Source organism: Ambystoma mexicanum, chromosome 4p, assembly GCF_040938575.1.
Source record: "Ambystoma mexicanum isolate Mex_15411 chromosome 4p, UKY_AmexF1_1, whole genome shotgun sequence".
Taxonomy (NCBI): Eukaryota; Metazoa; Chordata; class Amphibia; order Caudata; family Ambystomatidae; genus Ambystoma; species Ambystoma mexicanum.
This window is the reverse complement of record NC_090927.1, coordinates 501,347,050-501,373,454: the sequence shown is the minus strand read 5'-3', so window position 1 is coordinate 501,373,454 and position 26,405 is coordinate 501,347,050.

Sequence of the window (26,405 nt, the reverse complement as noted above, 5' to 3'; positions counted from 1 at the left end):
ATTCTTGGCAGAACAGGATGGGCACTGTGACTTGTGGCACAAGAATTTTCAAATGTTTTTGGGTCCTGAGGAAAGACGTGATCGACACCCCACTGAAACTGGTCGACCACCTAAGTTTCTCAAAGCCTGAATACTAACCAGGCATCCTGGAGGAATTATCATTGTTATTTTTTATTTTTTTTATTTATTTGATTTAATTGTATAAAACAATTTTTACAAAACAAAACGGAAATATCCCCACATTAACTGTTCTCGGTCCCCCATCAATTCAATTTCAGGATCGGAGGCCCCCTAGGAGGTGTTAAGGAGGTAGCATTTACTTTCAACCGAGCCCGACAATCATGACCTTCATGTGAGTAGGCCGATGTTTTGGAAGAAGCCCACCACCGCAACAACCCAAGTGGTCTTTTCCCCACTCAGGAGCCGACACCACCATTCCTCTTCGTCATAGAAATGTAGATTTTCAAACAAGTGCCCCAGGTGTGTCAAACGGGGACCCGTGACCCCTAAGCAGTTTAGCAGGAGATGTCTTATAGTTTCCACCATCTCTGGTTTTTTTGCAAAAGCTGCAAGCTGCATCCGCTACCAGTTTTCTTCTTGACAGGACTTCCCTTGTGTGAAGGATGTTAAGACGGATACTTAAAAAGTTCTCCTGGAGTTTTGGGTCTGGGCCTTTTGTCAAATAAGATTTTAATTCATTCACTTTTGACAGCTGCGGAGGAAGATCTTTTATCAGTTTTGAAGCTGCTGCTTTTTCCAAAGTGTCTATCCAATCTTTCTCTAGGAGGCGTTGTTTGACCTTAGAAGGGTTATGGATTAGTTCTTCTTCGGAACTACCAGCCCTGTCTAAGAAAGAATTGATCTTTACTGCCCATTCCGTTAGCATTTTACAGGACCCAGATTGTATTTCTTGCTGGATTTATTTCAAGATCAGTGGGGGTCCTGGGAGTAGAATCTTTCAGAATAGCATTATTTCATTGCGAATCACGATGGAGCCCAAAGATTGTAGTGAAAGTTCCCTTCTTATTAACACGGTTGGGAGTGAGTCAGGAAGATTGAGAACCTTTCTCCAATAGAAACCTTCTAGTTTTAGCCTAAAGGATGCTGGAATATTAGGTAAGGCTTCTGCCCTATAAGTGAGACTTGGAATCACTTTTGATTTATAAAAGATCAGGACTGGCGCCATAGTGAACTTGCCGTACTTGTTTATCATAGCCCGAGATTGTGAGATGAGCAGTCTCGCTTTTGACATGATGCTCTCCTGCATCAACGTATCCTTTCTACTTTTGTTAATGATAACACCCAGATACTTGAAGTTATCCACCAGTTCGATTTGGGTGTTATTTACCGACCAAGAACATTTCTCCGACTTCCTTTCGTTTCCACCCAAAGTCATGATCTTAGTTTTTTACAGGTTCATCGGGAGCTGGTTCTCTTTAAGATAGGAGTCGAGGTTATTTATCTGCCTCTGGAGGCAAGTGGTGTTACATCCATAAGTATTATGTCGTTCACATGTAATAGACGTGAAGTTTTGCTGGTTCCCAATGTAGGGGGAACATATGCACTCTTTCTTTCGTGGTCTTTATAATCAGCCGTATATGCGTTATATACGGCAGGGGCTAGGAGACACCCCTGCTTTACCCCTCTTCCCGTCTTGATCCGATAAAAGGCCTTGGTTGTTCAACCGCACGCACATTGAGGTTTCGGTATATAGGGCCTTTATAGGCTCCAGGATCCTTGGGGACAGGCATGGTGCTGTAATTTTGACCAAAGTAATTGCCTGTCTACCCGGTCAAAGGCCTGAACCAGATTAATAAAGGCCATATAAATTTTCAGGCTGCCCTCGAACACTTTAGCTTTGAATGTACTCACCGCCAGGATGTTAACCATGGTTCCGACGTTTTTCACGAAACCAGCCTGAAAAGGATCCGACAGGCCAGTCGCGGAGATCCAGTTGCTGAAGTTGTCCAGGATAAAAGCACCAAAAAGTTTCCCTATGGAATCAAGTAATGCGATCGGCCGGTAGTGTGATGGATTGTCTTTGGCTCCCTTTTTAAAAATGGGTACCATGATCGCTTTTTGCCAAGATGTAGGAATAGTCGAGAACTGGGCACAATTTGCAAATACCTCCTTAATGAAAGGGGCCCAGAATTCCATGTTGTTTTTTATATCAAAATTAGTTATTCCGTCCGGGCCTGCCGCCCTAGATCCGTTAAGATGGGTTATTTTCCATTTGATTGTATTCAAATCCAAAGGGATTGCCCACGTTTCCCCGGGACTTGGGACCCAGTTCTCTTTCTTCTTGTCCAAGACTCCGTAAAGATTTTCAAAATGAGCTAGCCACTTTTTCCCACCGATTGAGTTTTGCAGAGCCTGGTTCACTATTTTAGAATTGCCCTTTATTAATGACCAGAAATCTCTTGCCTTGTGACCACAGATAGCGCGGAGCATATTTTCTGCGTCTGCCTGGGTCCTCTGTGCTTTTGATGATTTCAACCAGCATTTGTAGGATTTTGCTGCGGTGCGGTGATGGCTTCTTCCTTCTTTTTTATAGAGATTGATTTTGCAGCCTCCCGTTGTAATTTTCTGACCCTCTTTCTTCGTGCCACCAGCTGAACATTATATGCATGTTGTGGAGCCTGATTTCCCAGTTTCACCACTCCTTTTTTGCGTTGGTACAATGTCAGGAGAGGCGAGTAGTCGACTGAATTTGCCGGGTTAGAGGGGTCAACTGTGCTTTGTTCTCTGTATTGCTTGGTGAGGTTGGTGATGGCTGCTTCTGACAATCTTAGCCTTATGCCGCTCTGATTCACTACTAGGTTTGGAGTACCGTGAGCCGCCTCTCTTCTTCGTGAGTACCACGAAAAGGTTAGCAAGTTGTGATCACTATGCTGTGTCCTGCTAACTGAAAAAGATGTAAACTCCAGCAATAGACTCCGGGAAACCTGAATGTAATCAATTGTTGCCACTTGGTCCTCTCTTCCCCAAGTGGGGATGACTTTGGTCACCACAGCGTCCCACTGCTTGAGGGTATGCATCTCTCTTGAATTCAGTAAATTGTTCCACAGGCTGTTTCTGCTTTAGGGGGCATTGGAACACTGAGATAAATCGATGTTCAGGTCTCCGGCAATGATAACGTGGCTGGAATTAGATGAAATCAAGAAAGCATCTATTAGGAACTCGATTTGAGCAAGGAAATAGTCGTTTGTCACTGGCTTCGGGTTCCAATAGACGTTAATAAGCAGCATCTCTGCACATTGATTAGGTTCCGAAAGGCTTTCCGACCTTTCCCACTCCAGTATCGTGACCAGAATAAATTCTGAGGCCATAAGTACCTTGAACAGTGCCAAACCGGATCCCACTCTTATGGCAGTAATAACACCAGATCTAGGCCTGCCCATCTCCCCTTTGTGGGCCGGAGAGTGAGCCATTTGAAATCCGTCCAACGTTGGTGACTCAGTTAGCCATGTTTCTTGCAAACATAGGGCGTCGAAACTCCCAAAATTGACATCTGATGTGATGGTTAGGTGGGCAAATCCCCTGGTGTTCCACGAGCCTAATTTCAAAATCACCTGGGAAGCTTCCAAGGAAACCGACTCCTTCCGGTGGGAGTCGCAGAAAAGGCCGTCTGGTGACTACTGCCATCTTACATGAGATTTCAGGGAGCCCTTGATGTGTCTAGTTCCCTCATCGCAGGGAGCTGTTTTCCTTGCGGGGCTTCTACCATGCTTCGTTGCCTCATCCGATTTATCCACACGTTGAATAAATCTGCGGGTTGACTTGGGGATAGATTGTGCTACCGGAGAGTGACACCTCTCCGGGCTCCTTCTTCTGTGCGCATCAAGTCGAATACTGGGGATGTGAGTTTTTCTAAAAGTCCAGTTTTCAACGTTTTCACTGTGAGCTTTATCCCTGGATGTATTCCTATGAAGAGGAGAGCCTTGTTCAAATTCCTGATGTTTAAACCGGGATATTGACGGGCGATAAAGGGCCCGTTCCTGAGGAGACAGGGACAATGTTTTACACTCTACTGCATTTATCAGGTCAGAACCAAGGTTGTGCAGTATGCCTCTTGCTTTCCAGATTTGCTCTTGGATATGATTTGACCCTATATGTCGGAACAAACTGTCTTTTCTTCCATTAGGATTAGGTTCCAAAATGTTTATATCTTTTGGGATGTCAATTTGGGACAGACGACTCTCCTGGAACAGTCTGAATGGGACTGACAAGGGCAGTCTGCAGTACCTGCACGCTGTGTTGGTGCATGAGTGACTCTTCCTGTTCTATTGTTGGAGGCATGTGCTCGGAAGGCGGGGACCTGTGCCCTCCACCCTTTTTCCTTTCAGTCCTCCGAGAAGCGGACCGCGAAGGGACTGACAAGGGCAGTCTGCAGTACCTGCACGTTGTGTTGGTGCATGAGTGACTCTACCTGTTCTATTGTTGGAGGCATGTGCTCGGAGGCGGGGACCTGAGCCCTCCACCCTTTTTCTTTGCAGGCCTCCGCGAAGCGGACCGCAAAGGGACTGACAAGGGCAGTCTGCAGTACCTGCACACTGTGTTGGTGCATGAGTGACTCTTCCTGTTCTATTGTTGGAGGCGTGTGCTCGGAGGCGGGGACCTGAGCCCTCCACCCTTTTTCTTTGCAGTCCTCTGCGAAGCGGACCGCGAAGGGACTGACAAGGGCAGTCTGCAGTACCTGCACGCTGTGTTGGTGCATGAGTGACTCTTCCTGTTCTATTGTTGGAGGCGTGTGCTCGGAGGCGGGGACCTGAGCCCTCCACTCTTTTTCTTTGCAGTCCTCCACGAAGCGGACCGCGAAGGGACTGACAAGGGCAGTCTGCAGTCCGCGGGCCCGCGTGTCTGCAGGACATTTTCAACAAACTTTCATTAACTTTTAACAACGGAAACTCCGCCCCACAAATCAACTCGATTGGGCAGACCTAGGACGGAGCCGGCAGGCCGACGCATGGCAGCCACGGACGAGCCCGCAAAGTGGAAACTTGGTCTGGAGGAGCAGGAAAAGCGCTCGCTCAGAAGCTCCAAATCCTGCCTGCCGAGCCGTTCCAAGGACTGTGCGATCTCGCCGGAAGGTGTGGAGCAGCCAGCAACCCAGAGACTGCAGCGCAATACCAGCATTAAGCACACAGGCAAACGACACAGGCAAACATCATGCGTCCAACCGAGCTCAATGAAGTAAGTGACATTATATTTCCCCCGATAGAGTCTTTGGGCCTGGATTGTTCGCCGTCTCCCACGGCTGTTAATACGGGACAGGAGTTACCTACTTTAGAGCGAGACTCTCCAGGGGTCGCTTGACCCGCCACTCCCCGTACTCCCCACTTACCTTTAAATAACCCTAGGGTCTGGGGTCTGGATACGGATCTGGGCCGCCCCTCACCTCTGGAGTCAATTCCATCGTCTAGTCAGGTGGTGCAGGAGATTGACTCTGGCCAGTCTAAGACCCCCTCACGGGACTCCGAGGGGGAGGGGACGCTGCCCAGTCTACCAGGTTCTTCTTCGGACCCTGTCTCAAGTCTCGGCGACAGGGAAGCATCCCGCTGCACTAACACTCCCGGGGGTGCAGGTGGTGATTATACTTCATAACATTGTGGGAGCGGAAGATCTAAAGATGCCCCCGGGCCCAGATGTTCCCCAACCCTCTTCCCAGTTGCTTGATCCTGCATGTGAAGAGGGAGGGGAGGAACATAGGGGGTAGTGAGCGCGGGGCCCACTTTGGAAGAAGGTGGTGTCCAGGTTATTTTGTCTTCTTCCCGGCCTGAAAGTCCAAAGCGCAGCCCTAGACCATTGATAACCTTGCATGCCTCACCAAGTGTTCCCCCCATGACCCCACACGCTCCTGTCGCCTTACCAGTAAGTGCTAACCGGAACCTTGGCAGCATGCCGAAAACCTCGGGAGGCAGTCAAATGATGATTTCCCGTAGGACGGTGAGGGCTAAAGCCCCGTATAAAAGAGGGCAGGCGGGATACAAAAGATCAGCAAACCCTCACAGTGTGAAATCTATGTCTACACTGAAAGAGTTCTTTGGCAATAAAATACGAATGGAAGGAGAAGGTTGTCAGGAAGTATCAGACGCGGAGCTATTGGCCATAGTCGAAGATACCGCCACGCACCTCTCAATCTTGAACTTTCCGCTCAAGACGCCTTTGGTGACAGAAAAAACTGCCAGTAAGTCACTGCTACTGATCCCTAAAACAACAAAGATGGGATCCTATGCCCCGATGGGGAGGAGCGTAATAGAGCCTATCCCGTGAGGTGGAAATAGCGGCCTGCGGAGTATGAGGCCTATCGCACTCCAGCCGGACTCTAATGCTGTTCATCCGGGGAATGGGGTCCAGGGAGTGTCATCCAGGTACCTAGACCCATACCCTGTATGGACATGCAAGCAGGGGGATTAGGGCCGCTTGGGATCCCAGGGGGGGTGATACTTTTGCCCCCAGCCGTAGAGATCGGCTCCCCTGTGACACCTAAAGCAGCCGTACCCACCCCTCTCCGGCCTTTAAATGCCAGCCTGGAATCGCGCACGGGCGGGTCCTCCTCATGACAAAAGTGTGGGGCATACCCAAAACTGTGACTCCCCCGTGCCCCTAAGACGTTTAAGTGAAATTGCATCCAGACCAGCGATCGAAACCCCCTTTAAAAAAGTGGACTCTATGAACATTCTATCCACAGTTACTATCGCGCTGGCCCCGTTTGGGAAACTATATGAAGCAATTAATGACACCCTAAAAGATCAAACCACTATGATTGCATACATGCATACCAAACTGAACTATTTAGAGGGGTTCATCTCTGCTTCTCAACAGCATAGGGGCGAAGACTCAGGGTGCTCGAGTATTGGGAGTAATGCAACTTCATTAGCTCGAGCAGCCACCTCCCAACCGGGTTTGGTAACTAGGCCTGTATGTGCCCAAGGTACACAAACGATCGAATGGCCTCGCCGGAGGGAATCCTCCGCGACGGACTCAGGTTCTAAGCTCTTCCCGGAAGAGGAGCTAGCCGGACGACCCCCAGATCGGCTCATGAAGGGGGATCAACCTCAGACTGGCTTGTCAAGTAAACCATCAAAGAAAAATGGATCGGTGGCCTTTGCCCTTCCAGAAAATGCAGCTATTCAACCTGCCGCAAAAGTAATAGATTTCTCTACAGTGAAAATTCCTTCCACTTTTTAAATCTTCCAACACAAAGGGCAAAGTGAACCGGTCCGTAAACGTAAGAAGGCCTTGAAACGCAATTCCTCTCATCAAGCCTCGCACACAGAGAAGCCTGAGATCAGAGGGTCAAGTAACCGAGAAAAAGATACTCTTCCAATGCAAAACCGGCAAGTGTTTACATTAAAGCCTCCGGACAAGATGCGGTCGGCCCCTCTGAGCCCAGACAGGTCGCGAGAGGTCTCCTGTAGTTCAATTGATTTAATGAACATGAGTATATATACGGTTGAGGAATCCGAATCAGAAATTCCACTGGCCTTCCAGCAAAAAAAAAAAAACCAGAAAGTCGTGATAATAGAGAAGTGGAAGAACCGAAATCAAAGGCCCTGCTCCTTAACTCTCCCTCGACCTCGCAGCGGGCCTCGGTAAAGGCAAATCTGCCTCAAAGAAGGCCAAGCAGGATGTTGGTCCCGGGGGAGGGTAAGGGGCAACAGGGGAGAAATCAAGGGGAAGGTCACCTCCGAGATCCACAGCAAAGATCTAGCCCTCCAGCGGCGAAAAGTCCTTGGGCACAGCAAGACAGAAAAAAGGACAGGAGTCCTTCTGTGGATAAAACTAGATCCCATCACAGATCCAGGGTGCACACTCCGAGGGGGCCTACAGGTAGGCCGGTCGACAGAGAAAACTGTGCAAATTACTCCCCTCCATCCACGCGAGGACATATGACGTCAAGAACATTCAAACTGCAAAGGACACAGGAAAAACAGGATAGTTGGACATTGAACCGTAAGGCTTTATTCAAACTGTTCCAGGAGAGTCGTCTGTCCCAAATTGACATCACAAAAGATATAAACATTTTGGAACCTAATCCTAATGGAAGAAAAGACAGTTCGTTCCTACATATAGGGTCAAATTATATCCAAGAGCAAATCTGGAAAGCAAGAGGCATACTGCACAACCTTGGTTTTGACCTGATAAATGCAGTAGAGGGTAAAACATTGTCCCTGTCTCCTCAGGAACGGACCCTTCATCGCCCGTCAATATCCCGGTTTAAACATCAGGAATTTGAACGAGGCTCTCCTCTTCATAGGAATACATCCAGGGATAAATCTCACAGTGAAAACGTTGAAAACTGGACTTTTAGAAAAACTCACATCCCCAGTATTCAACGTGATGCGCACAGAAGAAGGAGCCCGGAGAGGTGTCACTCTCCGGTAGCACACTCTGTCCCCAAGTCACCCCGCAGACTTTTTCAACGTGTGGATAAATCGAATGAGGCAACGAAGCATGGTAGAAGCCCCGCAAGGAAAACAGCTCCCTGCGATGAGGGAACTAGACACATCAGGGGCTCCCTGAAATCTCATGTAAGATGGCAGTAGCCACCAGACGGCCTTTTCTGCGACTCCCCCCGGAAGGAGTCGGTTTCCTTGGAAGCTTCCGAGGTGATTTTGAAATTAGGCTTGTGGAACACCAGGGGATTTGCCCACTTAACCATCACATCAGACGTCAATTTTGGGAGTTTTGATGCCCTATGTTTGTAAGAAACATGGCTAACCGAGTCACCAACGTTGGACAGATTTCAAATGACTCACTCTCTGGCCCACAAAGGGGAGAGGGGCAGGCCTAGATCTGGTCTTATTACTGCCATGAGAGTGGGATCCGGTTTGGCACTGTCCAAGGTACTTATGGCCTCAGAATTTATTCTGGCGACGATACTGGAGTGGGAAAGGCCGGAAAGCCTTTCGGAGCCTAATCAATGTGCAGAGATCCTGCTGATTAACATCTATTGGAACCCAAAGCGAGTGACAAACGACTATTTCCTCGCTCAAATTGAGCATTTGCACAACCAAAAGAGGTCCTAGAAATAGTTTTTAAATTGGCCCCATATTACACATTTTCAGCAAGCCTAACCCTTTTCCTATGGGAAAATTTGGCCAATACTGTGATGCGCCGCAACGGAGGGGGTGGGGGGACATGGGAGAACATCACGGGACAACGGAGGGAGGTTTTGACCTGATAAATGCAGTAGAGGGTAAAACATTGTCCCTGTCTCCTCAGGAACGGACCCTTCATCGCCCGTCAATATCCCGGTTTAAACATCAGGAATTTGAACGAGGCTCTCCTCTTCATAGGAATACATCCAGGGATAAATCTCACAGTGAAAACGTTGAAAACTGGACTTTTAGAAAAACTCACATCCCCAGTATTCAACGTGATGCGCACAGAAGAAGGAGCCCGGAGAGGTGTCACTCTCCGGTAGCACACTCTGTCCCCAAGTCACCCCGCAGACTTTTTCAACGTGTGGATAAATCGAATGAGGCAACGAAGCATGGTAGAAGCCCCGCAAGGAAAACAGCTCCCTGCGATGAGGGAACTAGACACATCAGGGGCTCCCTGAAATCTCATGTAAGATGGCAGTAGCCACCAGACGGCCTTTTCTGCGACTCCCCCCGGAAGGAGTCGGTTTCCTTGGAAGCTTCCGAGGTGATTTTGAAATTAGGCTTGTGGAACACCAGGGGATTTGCCCACTTAACCATCACATCAGACGTCAATTTTGGGAGTTTTGATGCCCTATGTTTGTAAGAAACATGGCTAACCGAGTCACCAACGTTGGACAGATTTCAAATGACTCACTCTCTGGCCCACAAAGGGGAGAGGGGCAGGCCTAGATCTGGTCTTATTACTGCCATGAGAGTGGGATCCGGTTTGGCACTGTCCAAGGTACTTATGGCCTCAGAATTTATTCTGGCGACGATACTGGAGTGGGAAAGGCCGGAAAGCCTTTCGGAGCCTAATCAATGTGCAGAGATCCTGCTGATTAACATCTATTGGAACCCAAAGCGAGTGACAAACGACTATTTCCTCGCTCAAATTGAGCATTTGCACAACCAAAAGAGGTCCTAGAAATAGTTTTTAAATTGGCCCCATATTACACATTTTCAGCAAGCCTAACCCTTTTCCTATGGGAAAATTTGGCCAATACTGTGATGCGCCGCAACGGAGGGGGTGGGGGGACATGGGAGAACATCACGGGACAACGGAGGGAGTGGGGGGGCATGGCAGAACATTGCGGGACAATGGAGGTGGTGGGGGGACATGGGAGAACATTGCGGGACAACAGAGGGGGTGGGGGGCATGGCAGAACATCGCGGGACAATGGAGGGGGTGGCGGGGAAATGCGAGAACATCGCGAAACAATGGAGGGGTTGGGGGGCACAATAAAAATAAAAAATAAAAGCATTGCAAGGATCCTGCTAGGATCGGACTCCAAGTGGCTTGCCAAAATGTTGTGTGCTCTGGTTCCGGACCGGGCCATAGCCAGCCATCTAACAAACAGCTGCGAGACCCGGGTTGGGATTAGAATTGGAGGCTGAGGCAAACAAAGTAAGCAATGGCGAGCAGCAGGTCAATGGTGCTCCTGAACAGTTGAAAGCAGCATACGTAACCCCTAAAATGCTGCCTTAATTGCTATTGGCAACTGGGGAGAAGGCAGCATCCAGTCAGGATTGCAGCAACACAACTGAATCTCACAATACAAACCTGCGTTCCAGCATAAGACAAACACCTTACTCCCAGAGTACAAGAGAATCTGCCTCAGGGGCCTTTCACCCACCTCCTGCCATCTGTCCTATCCCACACCCACTCGCTCCTCAATCCCCATACCCTCACTTACCTTTGCCGGAAGACCCCCCCTTTGGCTACTGACTGAGCACCACCTTCCTCTCTGCCTCCGCATCATAAAAACAGAAATGGACTCCACCTGGAGCCCATCTTGCATTTCTATATATTTCCGTATTTTGGTTAGATTTCAGGGCGTTAACATTTTATTCAAGTCGTTTTTCCAAATTGCAGATACATTAGAGTATATTCAACACACTTTAGTTTTGGCTATTACGTGGCTTCTTAGGACCGCCTATAAAGCCAAATGTATAGCATAAGAGTGCAGAGAGGAGGGTAGATCGGGTTTAAGGAGGGAGTGAGGCTAATCCCACTGGCCATGGCCACCCACTACTCCATTGCCACCCACTACTCACCTCTGTGTCCAAAAACACACTGATGCTGTCTTGAGATAAAGACATCGCTCAGCAACACCAAACAGGCTTTTATGGGTTTACCACTGCCTTTTCAAAGTAACCTTCTGAAAAGTAATGACTCTGGAGCTGAAAGTCAGAAATGTATTAACCAAGTATGCCTTTAGCCACCCGACGAGCAATATGTGTTATTGCAATCAACTCCTGTCAAAATGAGAAGGGGAAAAGCCAGCAGTTGGCATTGCCATTATATGAGTAGGCACTCACAATGGGCCAGCTGTTGCCATCGTATAGCCAGGTAGTTCTGTTCTAGTCACCTACTGGTGGCCTAAAACATTTAAATGAAGCGTTACAGCGTTTGCACATTTTCTTTTTAGCAAAAGAACCCAACCAGCAATGGCTTGAATACATACAAGAGACACGCAACATGTTCGGCACGGAGACCGCGTTATTCCTCCCAGTGAAATGTGGAAGCGTTACAGCGTTTGCGTTTCTTTTGTAACAATAGAAAGGTGATACTGTTTTTTTATGCCGTACGCCCCCTTGCCCCTCGCCCCACACCCCCTATACTCCCCCCACCTCCCGCCCCACATACCCTCCCACCTCCCGCAGCACATAGAATGGCACATACACGGAGAGTACGCTTTGTCAGTAGAGTTAGACTCACAGTCACAACACACTTATACATTTTTATAAATATACGAACAAAAGACTTACCTGATACCGCCTCGATGTCCGCCTTTCTTCTGGTCGTCTTCTTCTTGGCCTCGGTGCAGGGTATTTTTCTTGTGCTGCTTGCAGCAGCCAGTAAGCTATCAGCTTACTGGCTACTGCTGCTTTTCCCACTGTCCTACTTTCTAGGATTGGCTATCGTCTCTCACATTGAGACGATTGGCAATCATAGAAAGAGGACTTAAAAAAAATATATATATATAAATATATACATTTTTTTTTTAACTTCGGCTTCGAGCAAGTATTCCATGAACCTTCGGCCGAAGCCGAACAGCTGATTTTCAGCCGAAATTCGGCTGAATACTTACTCAAAGCCGAAGTTCGGTACAGCCCTACTCTCAACTCTCGCTCTGCCATCAAACACTCCTCTGACATCTGCCACCTCCTTGAAGAACTGGACCTTGATGTCCTTGGTCTTACTGAAACATGGTTCACGGCCAGCTCTGTTACGAGCTTTGACACTCTCCTCCCTGATGGCTACAAGATCCTCTCAGCACCCAGATCCTCCCGGTCCGGTGGGTGGGGGGGTAGCCCTGATCTTTCCTGAGTGGATTCCTGCCTCTATCATTCCACTCAGACCTAATTCTCTTTTGAATGCCTTGTCTGTAGGCTTTTTCTCTCGCCTACCCATTATCTTATTGTGGTTACCATCTACCGGCCTCCTGGTCAAATCACCTAATTTCTCTCTGAGTGGCCAGACCTTTCCTCCTCCCTCCTGGCCTCTACCACTGAACTCTTCCTCCTCTGTGACCTAAATATACATTTAGACTCTCCTTGCTCCTCCTCTGTACTCTTCTGTGACCTCTGCGACTCCCTCTCCCTGTCCATCCTCCCCTCTGGCCCGACTCACTCTGCAGGGCGCACACTCGATGTCTTGATCTCCTCTGACCCCCCCCTCTCCATCCCTCTGACCACTCCTTGCTCCTGGAGCAATCACTCCCTCCTCTCATCTCATCTCTCCCTCTCTTCCCCCAAGCCAAGCCTACCCCAACACTGCCACCTACCTTCCCGGACATCTGGCCCATGAAGCGTGTGTCAGTTGAGGCTTTTGCTGCCACTTCCCCCCCTCCACCTTTGGCTGTCTCTCATCCTGATACAGCCCTGTCTCTGCTCTACTCTTCAATATCTGATACGCTTGATGCTCTTGCCCCTGTCATGAGGATCTGTTTAAAGTCCAAAGCCAAGTACAATTCCTGGTATGACTCTGACCTAGCTACACTTAAATGTAAGCGTAGGGCAGCTGAGAGGAAATGGAGGACTTCCTGTTCATCCTCTGACAAACTGGCCTGTCGCCTGCTACAAAGGCAATACCGACTCTCTGTCCTCACCAAGAAGAGAGTCCATATTCAAGCTTGTGTCTCTGCGGCATCTAACAACTCGGCCAAACTCTTTAAAATCTGCAAGGAGCTGTCCAACCCTGCTGCAGTCCCTACCCCTCCTGTTGCTTCCCAGGCTCTTTGAAATGCCCTTGCCTCTCACTTCATTTAAAAAACCCAGGACATCCTGTCCACCCTCTCCACCCACACTCCTCCTCTTCCCTCTCCATCTGTGCTTGCTGACTCTTCTTTAGCCACCCTCCCACCATCCTTCTCGTCCTTTCCTCTTTTCACCCCTGACAAGGTTGCTAGACAAGTCTGATCTATGAAAGCCTCTTCAAAACAGGTTCTTTCATGTTCCTCTAAAACCATCAAGGACCACATTGACGCCCTCACTCTGGCCCTTGCTGATTTTTGCAACCACGCCTTTGCCTCTGGATCCTTCCTCTCCCCTCTGAAGCACTCCTTTGTGCATCCTCTTCTCAAGAAACCCACAGCTGATCCTTTTTGTCCAGCTAACTATCGCCCAATTCCCATTACTCCCTTTCTTGACAAACTCCTGGAAAAGTTGGCCATCTCTCAGCTTAACCTTCATTCCAATTCTGTTGGCTATCTCCATGACCACCAGTCTGGCTTCAGAGCTGCCAGAAGCATGGAAACTGCTCTCCTAAACATCCGTGAAGATCTGCTCACCAACCTTGACTCTAACATTCCCTCTGTCCTCATCCTCCTCGATCTCTCTTCTGCCTTCGAAACGGTCAACCATACCATCCTGCTCAACCGTCTCTGTGAAAACCTGGGTATCACTGATCAAGCTCTGGCCTGGCTGACCTCTTTCCTCTCAGATTGACCCTCCCAGGTCCAACTTGGGTCCTTCCTTTCATCTATCTTCCTCTCTACCTGTGGTGTTCCCCAGGGGTCTAACCTCTCGCCCTGGCTTTTCAACCAATACCTGGCAACTCTCGCCTACTGCATTGCCATTTTCTGCTCAAATTTCCAGTGCTACGCTAACGACACTCTACTCATTTTCAGGCTGCCCTTTGCCACCTCCTCTCCCTCTCTCATCTCTGATTGCCTAACTGCCATTCAAGATTGGTGTGCCACCAATGATCTTTGTCTGAATGCCAGCAAGACGGAGATCCTCCTCATCGGCACACCTTTACCATCCTTTCGCCTCACTCTCTGGCCGGCCTCCCTTGGCCCTACTCCTACCCCCACCTGCGAGGCTAAGAACCTCTGGGTCATCTTTGACTCCACCCTTTCCTTCTCCGCCCACATCTCTGAGGTCTCTAAAAAGTCAAATTTCTGACCGCACCTCTTCAGAGATACTCTGCCTTTCCTCTCCTTCCCCCAGAAGCTCATGGTATCTCAAGCTCTGGTTCTCTCTAGCTTGGACTATTGTAACTGCCTCTATCTAAATCTACCTGCCTCTACTCTCCGCCCTCTGCAACTAATCCAGAACAGGACTGCAAGACTTGTCCTTGGCCTCAAGCCCTGGGATCGTATCTCTCCAGCTCTGAAATCTCTCCACTGGCTCCCAATGGATGCAAGAATTAAATTCAAAACCATCTGCATTGTCCACAAGGCTTTCTGGGGCATGGGTCCAAAATACCTTCAGCTATCCCTCCGCAAATACCTCCCCTCTCGAGCTCTTCGCTCCTCTACCTCCAACTCACTCAGGGTCAGTCGTTTTTCTAAGAAACGAGCTTGGGGTAGATCTCTGTCTTCGGCTGGGGCCTCCATCTGGAACAGTCTCCCTGCCACTCTAAAACTTGAGAACCATCTCCGGTTCCAGAAGCACCTCAAGACCTTCCTCTTTTCTTCTGCCTTTGCTCCCCCTCTCCCCTGCTGATCTGTTCTCTCTTGGCACCGTGCACCAGGCCACCCTCTGTCTTTTGGGCCCAGGTACCTGCTCATCCTGCCACCCTCCCGCACTTCCTCCGGGCCACCCCTTTCACTGGGGCCTGTATCTGTACCCATACAGCCCCCCCTTTTTCTTCCTGCACTTATCAGACCTACCCAGTCTGCTGCCTTAAACCTAGCACTTGCAAATTGCTGGCTGCATTACCACTGTTTGTTGCCTTTATTATTTATTTTTTGTTATTTATCTGTTTCTCCTCTGCTTCGCACTTTCCACCTCTCCCCATTCCATGCACTTTTTTTAGAACTTTAAGTTTTATGAAGCTCATCTGACAAACTTCAGAGACCTGGTCTTCCCGAGAGCTGGTAGCCATAAATTTAATCCCAAAGCTCTTCACAACTGGAGAGGGCTCTGGACATGGTCCCAGGGAGGGAGGCCAATAATCACAAATCCACAGCTGACCCACAGCTGACCCTTAACATTAGAACCAACCAGGAGAAGTTCTGTTTTTCCTCTGTTTAATTTAAGCCAATTGTTGGCCATACAGTCACTGACTGCAACAAGATAATTTTTCACTTCATTGATAGGGTCAGAAGAGGGCATATTTAAGCGTAACAGAATCTGAGTATCATCAGCATAGGAGAAAAAATGTACTTCACGGCTGGTGATAAGTTTAGCCAATGCCTGCATATAAAGATTAAAACGCGACGAGGACAGGGCAAAGCCCTGAGGGACTCCACAGTTCAGGACGATGGGCGAGGAGGTAAACGGGGGAAGAGAAACTGTTTGAACCCGTTCAGACAAAAAAGAGGAGAACCATTTGAGCGGGATGCCCAAGATTCCCACCTCATGAAGACAATGGAGCAGCTTCTGATGGTCGACAGTGTGAAAGGCCGCAGAAAGGTCAAGGAGAATGAAAGCTCCCACCTCTGTGCAGTCCTGGAGTAAGGCAATGTCATCCATGAGCACCACCATCACGGATTCAGTACCCATGCCGGGGCGGAATCTGGACTGAAAAGGATGGAGAAGAAGATTGGTTTCCAAAAAAACAGACAGTTGAGAGGTCACAATCGATTCCATTTGTTTCATCAATACCGGAAGAAGGGAAGTAGGATGATAATTTTCCAAGACTGCAGGATCAAGATAAAATTCTTTCAGTAGAGGAGAGATCACTGCATGCTCAAGAGAGTCAGGAATATGCCCAGTAGAAAAGGAGTGTCAAGTACAGCAGTAAAAAGAGAAATATAATTGCTAGAAGCTCATTGAAGAATGCAAAGAGGAATAGGATACATCGGAGAAACAGAGCTGATTATCCTCAGAGCAGAGGAGACCCGACTGTCCGTCACTGCATTAAAGTAGAAGGCACTCGACTGAGTCTCTTCAGTAGCATCAAGAGGAATGGGGGGGGTAAGTCAGTACCGGTCTGCCTAAACTGATCAACTCTCAGATGTTAAAGATTGTGTTCCTAAAAAAAGAGGTAAAACATCAGACACTAAAATGGGGTACAAGGGCTTGTTTGCTTCTTGTTTCTGAAGAGTTTTTGATGAGGAAGGGCTGGGTCTCAGTGTGAGCATGCCCAACTCCAATACAGAAACATCTTTTGGGAAGTATATCTTTAGACAGGACAACATACCGTAGAAGAGAGACCCAATAAACAATGCGCAGAATGGCTACACAGAAAGGATTGTACCTCTTACAAACGTTAGACTTACCAGTAATAAGCCTGTGAAGCGTTTAAAAAAAAAGCAGATTCTAATGCATGGTAAAGGGTCCACAGTTCCTTAGCCACTACCTCTGCACTATTCTTCAGGCCTAAGGGGTTATTTCTACAAAAACGAGCAGGCCCATGGTTTATCTAACAGAGCTGGCATTAGCATCTCGTATTAGTGCCGGCCTGAAGCTATTGAAAATCGTGGTGTGCAGTGGAGAAAGGGCGTTTTGCTTAGTGGATGTATGATTTAAGGACATTTTGATTGCTTTATGCGTTTAAGTGTGGGCACAGTATGGCATGCTCGTCTGAGCCACATACACGAAATATTCCAGTATGCTACTATATGGACATTGGACACATCAGACAAAAACTCCAGCCAAAAGCTCACTCTCATCTCTTCTTCTGCCTATCCAGTTTCACCTGACACTCTCCCCTATTCTTCTTCAGCTAGAAACCTCAGCATCATCTATGACCCTTCTCTAATTTCATCTCCAAAACTGGAACAGCAGCTCGCCTCAACCTTCCAAATATTAGGAAAATCAGGCATCTCCTACCTTTCAACACAGCAAAACATCTCTTAATCATTATTATTTTCTCTAAACTGGACAACTGTGCCAGCAGCTTCTTAGGTCTCCCCAACTATGCTTTGTTTTCCCTTGACAAGATCATTAACTTCGATACCAGGACTCTTTGCACTCTTCCGCTCTTTCTCTCTTCTTGCTCCACTTGCATGGAATTCTCTTCCCCCGGGACATCCAAGGAAACAGTCCACATGAATTTGTTCAAAACCAAACAAAAAGCATACCTCCTCGCCTCAGGTACCCTCTTAATGTACATCTGCCTGTTAGATAAGATTTTTACCCCGCCTCTCACTTCCTCTGCCTCCATTCTAGCACTTCACCCATCATGGTCATGTCCTAAGCACAGCTCGCCATACCACCGACCCGCACTTAAAAATGTCCAATGTTGGTTGTCCTTAATCTATGTATGTCCACTTCTGTATTGTCCCCTGTGAGTGTTTCATTTACTCCCCTCCACAACCTGGTAAGAATGTATCTCAAACTCACCCCATTGTAAGAAGCTCACTGTTTCCCGTCAAATCTGATTTCTTATCTATTGTATGTTCTTTTGTGACCAAAATAGCATTGTTCCTCATGCTGATGGGGTACAGGTGCAAGTGAATATAGGTCACCTGGCCTAAGCCCTGCCCACCTGGTGCCTTCCTGGTTGCTGGTCTTTTGGCCTAAGCCCTGCCCACCTGGTGCCTTCCTAGTTGCCGCTCTTTTTCCCGACATAAGCAGCCCCCCAACCTCTTTTCCTGTGCAGATGGGGAGCAGGTGCAAGTGGATCTAGGTCACCTGGCTCACTCCCCGCCCACCTGGTGCATTCCTGGTTGCTGCTCTTTTGGCCTAAACCCCACCCACCTGGTGCCTTCCTGGTTGCCGCTTTTTGTCCTAAGCCCCGCCCACCTGGTGCCTTCTTGGTTGCCGCTCTTTTGGCCTAAGACCCGCCCATCTGGTGCCTTCATGGTTGCCACTCTTTTTCCCTACTTAAGCAGCCCTCCAGCCTCTTTTCCTTTGCAGATGGGGAGCAGGTGCAAGTGGATCTAGGTCACTCGGCCTAAGCCCCGCCCACCTGGTGCCTTCCTGGTTGCCACTCTTTTGGCCTAAGCCCTGCCCACCTGGTGCTTTCCTGGTTGCCGCACTTTTTCCCTACTTAAGCAGCCCTCTAGCCTCTTTTGCATTGCAGATGGGGAGCAGGTGCAAGTGGATCTACGTCACCACGCCTAAGCCCTGCCCACCTGGTGCCTTCCTGGTTTGCCGCTCTTTTGGCCTAAGCTCCGCCCACCTGGTGCCTTCCTGGTTGCCCTTCTTTTTCCCTACTTAAGCAGCCCTCCAACCTCCTTTCCTTTGCAGATGGGGAGCAGGTGCAAGTGGTTCTAGGTCACCTGGCCTAAGCCCCGCCCACCTGGTGCCCTCCTGGTTGCTGCTCATTTGGCCTAAGCCCCGCCCACCCGCTCCCCTTACTTTTTTCTATGCACTTACTCTATCAGAATTGTCCTTGACCTAGTATGATAGTAACCTTGTTTGTCTCCTCCCCCTCCCTACTTGTTTTCTCCAAACCCCCCCAGCACTATCTGTGCTCCACTCCCTCACCTTTTGTTAATCTCCTGCTCTAACAGAAATATCATCAGGCCTAGTACGGTTGTCACCTGTCTGTTTCCATTTCCTTCCCACTCTCCCCCTCCCTTTCTTATCTGGGTTTTAGCTCTTGCACCATCGGAAATGTCACCAGGCCAAGTATGATAGTTAATTTCACATTCATATTGTTCATGGCCTGTAAGAATGTCATTGTATTTTCCCTTGTTTCCTCCCTTGCCTTGAAGCGCTTTGAAACACATTGTATATAGGCACTATATAAATAAACTATCAATCATATCATATGTGATGTTACATATGGGAGCACCACCTAAATGCCATTTACCTACAGGGTGGTGGCTTGTGCAGCACACAAAACATTGCTGCACACATATCACTGCATTAATTTGCCATAGACTACTGACTTCATGGTGACACACAATGAACTCTACTTTCCTAATCAAGGTGCCAAGTGACATTGAGTTGCCATCTGGTGTGCCTGATAGGCAATGGTTGGCTTGTTTAGAACATTAAAAGACCTTTGATGCTGAGTGCATGAATGTAGTGCATGTCCCAGAGCAGCCACTAGAATACTTAAGCAAGAAATTAAAGTTAACCTTCCCAGGGATGCGCCATAAGTAACTAAAAAGTAATATACAAAAAATGAAAACGTTATGGTGTGTCAAATAAAGAGAAATCAAAATAAAGCATATAGTTTAAAACTTTTTCTGTCTGGCATTTTAATTCTCTTTGAATAATGCATGGGTTTGTTAGCTGATGCTTGTGCTGGCCTGGTGAATAGAAATGCCCCATATTCAATTCTTAACACTGAAATGTTAAGCAAATACTGTGTAAAAACAATGGATGTTAAATGAGCCATTACTTATAAATTGCCAAACCTGTAAGGCTGTCAACACAAAGAATGAGGGGCACAGGGTGTGTGACCCCAGAGCATCTCACATGCTGCTTAAGGAATGTGTATTCCTTTGTTTGCATCTTCCGAACTCATCTCAGTTATCCACAAGTCGGCAGAGAGCAACCAGCGGAACAGCACAAGAGCTCCCACCGGCACAGCAGGCTGCTTAATCTTTTGTCCGGCAAAATCAGAGTCAGCTTTCTGGGTGGGCCACTTACTGCGCTATTTAGCTCTGGTACCCGGACCAAGAACCTGTGTGTCATCCGTAGGAGGAGCATGTGAATGCTTGAAGACAAGTGGCAGATCCGCTTACATTGCCAACTAGATTGTATTAAGTTCAGGCTCTTCAGATCGGAGTGTAATGAGTTGAGCTGGTTTACACACTTGTGTGTGTCCGTCTACAAAAGGAATATACAAGAGCAAATATGTGATTAGTTTTCTCTACACTTAACAAAAATACACAATTCAACTACAAATTGCTCGAATTATTATTATCGTAACTCATGTCCAGAGCATGCATTCATTAATGGTTCTGTAGGTGCTGACTAGAAGAGCATATTGTCTCCTGAAAAGAGCAAGACAAGAGGTTCTTGCACCTGTCTCTCCCACAGGGTCTTCAAAGTTGATTGAGTCGATGATTGGCGTTCAGCCTCAGCACTGTGTTCAACGAAGCCTGATTCATCGGCTCAGGGGTCAGCTGCTTCGTTTTCGGTGTATCTGAAAAGAGTGACCTTCCCGCCGCAGGATCTAGGCTGGGATAGAAAATAGATTACACTGAGCTTGGCTTGCATTGCTGCTTTCCCTTCACAGACGAAGTGAGACTGCACGGGAGTGTTCCCCGCGCCTCCTCCCCGAAAAAAATATGCTGTGTTTCTCAAAGAAAGCTGGTAATTGTAGTGCCAGCTGCCTAAAAAGTGTTTCATATAGATTTTGTGGACAAGATCCCTTCTTGTCCAGACGGTAACCTTTTTGGTACTGTCAGTTTACTCTTACAGTTTGTCGTGCCTGAAATACATAAAAGGGTCGTGATTGCCAGCAGCCCCTGCAACTAATCACATCATGCTGTGCAAATAGTTGCACAGTACCTTGTGCCTAAACGCCCGGCCAGATCCTGCTGACTCATGCCACCCTGTTCCCCTAGCAGTCCTCCTTGGAAATCTTCCATATTGGTGAGCGCTCCACATACCGAGCACTGAGAGTCGTGCATTCCTCTACAGGGTGCTGGCTCCGGCCCTAATCAGAGCATGACGTCATATTTACAGTCACTCATGCCAAACTACCCCCGAATGACAATGAGCAAACAGCAAGTTACGCTTCACTATTTTGGACAGGCACATGCGCAGTGATTCTTTGCCAAATAGGTAACAACTTAGAGAGGGTACATTAAAAAATAAAAGAATACTCATATCGCATAACATAAGTATACATGGAACTTGATCCAAACAGCGGGTGCCTGCCATTTGTAGAGGGTGACTGCCACGAAAGGAGGGTGCATGCCATGTCTGATTAGCAGACCTCCCTTTCAGAAAAAGTTACCCACATCGTTTATACTAAAAAAAAATCTAAAAAGCTATGGCTTTTACTTGCTTCTAGGTGGAAATGCATCATAAACCCTTTTGCCATTTAGTATTGTAGGAGTGTCAGGCCCTCAATACGAGTTTGATGGTATTTCCGGCAAACTAATGCCAAAATAGATTATCGTTACCGCCACTTGGTCCTGTGGCTTTACCATGGGATTACAAGTGGCGGCATGGCAGTGTAAATCCCAATTTTTGGAGTCCATAGGACTCCATGTGGTTTTTGGCAGAACTACCACTGGTGGTATTTCCACAGTATTTCCGCCGTAGTAATTCTGCTGAAAATTGGCGGTAGGGTGGCGGATTGACCTCCAGGTAATTGCTGAAGGTAAATCCTCCACCCCACCTCGTAATTCGGCGGTGTGGGATGCAACAGTAACGGAATTACCGCTGCATTCCTGCACATTTTTCCTACACCGCCGACCTTGTAATGAAGCCTTCAGTGCCTTATCCCTACTCCTAAATCCCCCACCTACTATTTGCTGCCTAGTATTTGGGAAGGTCCACTTGCAACTATGCATGTCACTTAATCCTTGACCGCTTAGAAGCCTCATTGCGACACAGTGCAAATGCCCTCTCTAATGGTAGTGGTAATTAATGGAATTGTGTGCCATGAATGATATCTATCACAAACATGTTACCAATCTGTAAACTGGTCCTGAATGTACTTGTAGTGGCCTCTAAGGACGACAGGACGCTCAGATGGGTCTTAACTGTCTTTATTAATAAGACAAACTGGTGGGCATAACTTGTCCTTGAGTGGGGCAGGGGAGTTACTCACAGTTCCATTCTGGGCCTCCCAGTTGCTTCACTGGAGGCAAGGTGTGCTCATGGATGGCACGCTGTGAGCTTCCAGGCCCCACTTGTGGCCTCCTGTGGCCTTGGACTTACGCCCTGGAAGCTGGACTGCAGAGGCTTCTTTGGGCCTCATTTATAGTGGCTCCTTAATAGAAGCAGTGCTGTAAGCCGACCTCTTGGTCTGGCACTCTGCCAGAATGTGGCGGCAACGCTCTCCGACGTTTTCTCGCGGAGCACGGGCTCGTGAGATTTCATTACATCGAGATCTCGCGAGATCGTGCTCCCGCGATCACTTGATGTCCCCACACACCTCCTTTGCTGGGAAAAAGGGTAGGATGACATTCCATGACAAAGTCTGCAAACTTGCTGGGCTTCCTTTTCTCTATTTGAGGTCTGCCTTGATCCAGAAACGGGGCAGGGCTGAGGGAGCACTCTTGGGGAGGTGCGGGTGATTCAGGTTCTCCTTGTCTTGCCCTTCGCTGTGACTCCCTGAGTGGAGTTGGGGAGTGGACACTTGAGAACTTGTCGCCGTAGTGTGACTCTGAGGCATCTCTTCCCGACTGGTGAGGGTTTTCGGATGGCTCTTGTTGGTCTGGGTCTTCTCCGATTTCCTAGTGTGGCTGCTCAACGGATTCTTTTCTGCGGTACATGGCCACCCTTTCTAGATTCCATTTCCTTCCGTCGCTGGTGCAGATGTTGTTTGACCCTTTCTCAATGACTTCTATGGAACTGCTGTATCTGGAGCCGGTCGAATTGTCTTTGTGAGGGAGACGTATCTTTACCAGGTCACCTTTGTTAAATGTTGTCTGGCGAGCGGCTCGACGCATGTCCCCTTGGGCCTTCATGGCTTCTTTGTTACGCTGCATGCGGAAAACCACATCTTCCATGTCCACATCTTCATTCATCAGCCCTCACATGATGGAGCCAAGGTGGTACCAGTGTGGATGCTGCCCTTCTCCCCCTTAGCAGATGGAAAGGTGAAACGCTGGTGACGGTGTTGGGAGTTATGCAGTGGGCTGCGACAGCCTCCATGAATGTCTTGTACGGGTTTAGGCCCGAGGCATGCGCTAGTTGCAGCGCCCCTTTGATGAAGCGGTTTGCCCGCTCGACCAGGCCTTTGGCCTGTGGGTGGCAGAGACTTGCTCTCCGCTGCCGAATGTTGTTGAGGTTGAGGAATTTCTCCATCTCTCGAGAGACCAACTGGACTCCATTGTCCATCACAATTTCCTCGGGGAGGCCTTCGCACTGGAATATGGCAGTAAGTGCTTCGATGACTGTGCTTGTGGTGATGTCCGAAGTGAAGTCGACTTCGACCCATTTGGAGAAATAGTCCGCCTTGACTGTCCCATATTTATGTTCTGGGGGCATGCTGTCCAGGGGCCTGATGAAATCCAACCCTAGTTTGCGCCACACCCCTTTGGGAACTTCGGTGGGCAGCAAAGGGGCTTGTCTCACAGCCAGACGCTTGTCACTGTTAGTGCATTCATGGCACCTTTCGACCATTTGTCGTATGTCCTGATCCATGCCTGGCCACCAGTAGGCGTCGCGTATCCTGCGTCGGGTCATGTTGCATCCCAGATGTCCCGAGTGTGCTCTGCACAGAACCACTTTGCGAATTCCGCTGGGCGGGATCACTTGGTCACCTCTCAGAATTAGACTGTTAATGGTGGTGATTTTGTCGTTCACCTTCCATTATGGACGTAGGCCTTCAGGGATTGCTCTTTCGTCAGGCCACCCTTCGCGGGCCCAGGCTGCTACGCGCCATCGAGCATCGTCCTGCTCGAACTCTTCCTGCCAATGGCACTCACTTAGGTCCATGTACTCGCCGTTCCTCAAGTCACCTATAGAGGCTACAACACATTCATCTTCTAAGAATGTGGTCCTAGGGGCGTTTTGGTTGAGGAGCCTGGACATGCAATCCGCTTGCGCGTTTCTCCAGCCAGCAATGTGGGCTATCTCGTATGTGTACTCTTGCAGTTTTGCAGCGATCCTGGCCAGTCTCAGGGTGGCAGTCTTGGTGCCGCCCGGGCTCAACATATGGATGAGGGGTTTGTGGTCAGTGGCCAGTCTAAATTTCGTGCCCCAAACATAAGATCTGAAGTAATCGACGGCCCAGGCACATGCCAAAATTTCTTTCTCAACGGTGGAGTAATTCTTCTCTGCTGATGATAGGGCTTTCGATGCAAACGCCACGATATTTTCAGTGTCGCTCATCTTCTGGGTCAGGGTTGCCCTCAGCCCGTATGCGCTGGCGTCCGTTATGATACAGGTGTCCCATTCAGGGTTGAACGGTTTCAGGCATGGTGCGTGTAGAATTCTCCTTTTGATTTCAGTGAAGGCTTCATTTTGTTCTGGCCCCCAGGAGTAGGCTGCCCCCTTCTTCAGAAGCTTCCTCATGGGGGATGTGGTTTCGGGAGGACCTAGGGATGAATTTTGCATAGTACTCGGCTAGGCCCAGGAACGAGCGTAGTTCTTCTCTGGACATCGAGGCTGGGGTGTCTGTAATGGCCTCAATCAGATTCTTCTTGGGGCTCACCCCTTCGCTTGAGATGCAGTACCCAAGGTATTGTACCTTGCTCACTCCAAAAACGCATTTCTCGTGGCGTAGATGGACGCCTGCCTCTTGAAGCTTGCTCAGGACTGCCCTGAGTGCTTTGTCATGGGTCTCATTGTCCTTGGCGTACACAAGGATGTCATCCTGAAAGAATTAAACATTTGTGAGTTCTTTAAGTAGAGAATTCATCATCCTCTGGAATGCGGACGCTGCCGAAGACAAACCAAAAGGCATGCGGTTATTTTGAAAGGTGCCGAATGGAGTGATGAACTCCGTCAGGGTGGGTGAAGACTTGTGTAGAGGAATCTGGTGATAGGCGTCACACATGTCCAGCTTCGAAAAGATTGCCGCCTCTTTCATCATGAGGACAATTCTGCTGATGCTGGGGAGCGGAAAGCTATCGGTGACAACCTCTAGATACAGGCTTCTCAAGTCGATGCATATTCTGAGGTCGTTGCTGGATTTCTTTTTAACTAGAACCACTGGACTCAACCATTCGGAGTATTCCACGGTCACAATGGTTCCTTCTTCGACCATTTTGCGAAGGTGGGCTTCTAATGCAGGTCTCGCCGTGGCAGGTACTGCTCTAACTTTGTGTTTCACCGGGACCGCGTTGGGTTTCAAACGAATCTTGTGGACAAAGTCTCTCACTTTCCTCTGGTTCTCAGAAAACAGGCTAGGAAACATCTCCTTGAAATTTTGCGCTGCTCCTGAGGAGACCATGAGTACCTGTTCCGGAGTGCTGGGATCCAGTTTAATGCTGAGTCTGTGTTGATCGTCCCATCCAAGCACGGGTGGGCCTTTGGGTGAGAAGTACACTTTGGTGGTGGAAGACCTCACTTTGAAATCAATCCGGGCTCTGATGTAGCCCAGCAGGTTGACAGTTGCACCTCCGAAGACCGTCGGTTTTTGCCTGATCGTTCTGATTTCCACTTGTGCTTGGCCCAGCATTTCCTTATACGTGTTGATGGGGAGGATAGTGAGGTCGGATCCCGAATCTGCCATGACACATGTTTCCATTCCGTCCACTTTAATGTTGCAGTGGGGCTTTTCTCTCCTGGCGTGGAGGGCGTTGACCATGATGACCATAGGTCTGTCCTGTAGCTCACCATCATCGCTTGAGGCGCAGTCACCATCGACGTGGGAAACAGTTTTCTCCCGCCACGTACATGCCAGAGCCATGTGACCAAAGCGTCCGCACTTGGAGCACTCCTTATTCCTGGTGGGGCAGTCACGATCATTCGCCATGTGCTTGGTACTGGCACATCTATAACATTTCAGCAGATCATTTTGTCTGGTGCCTTTGTCTCTGGGGCTGTCGCGGGATTGCTTGTCTATGCACCCTCTCCATTACAGCGCCGCAAGTTCTGGTACGGGCAGGTGGCTTCCCGCCTCTTTGCGCCTGCTGGAGGTTTCTTCCTCTGCCCTGGCAATTTGAATGGCCTTGTCGAGGGTCACTTCTTATTCTTGGATGAACTTGTCCTGCACTTTCCTGGAGTTATTGTGAACGACCAGCATGTCGCAGATGACTTGTTCTGCGTTTTCGCCAAACGCGCAAAGAGAAGCCAGCTCCCTCATCCTGGTGATATAGTCGTCCACAG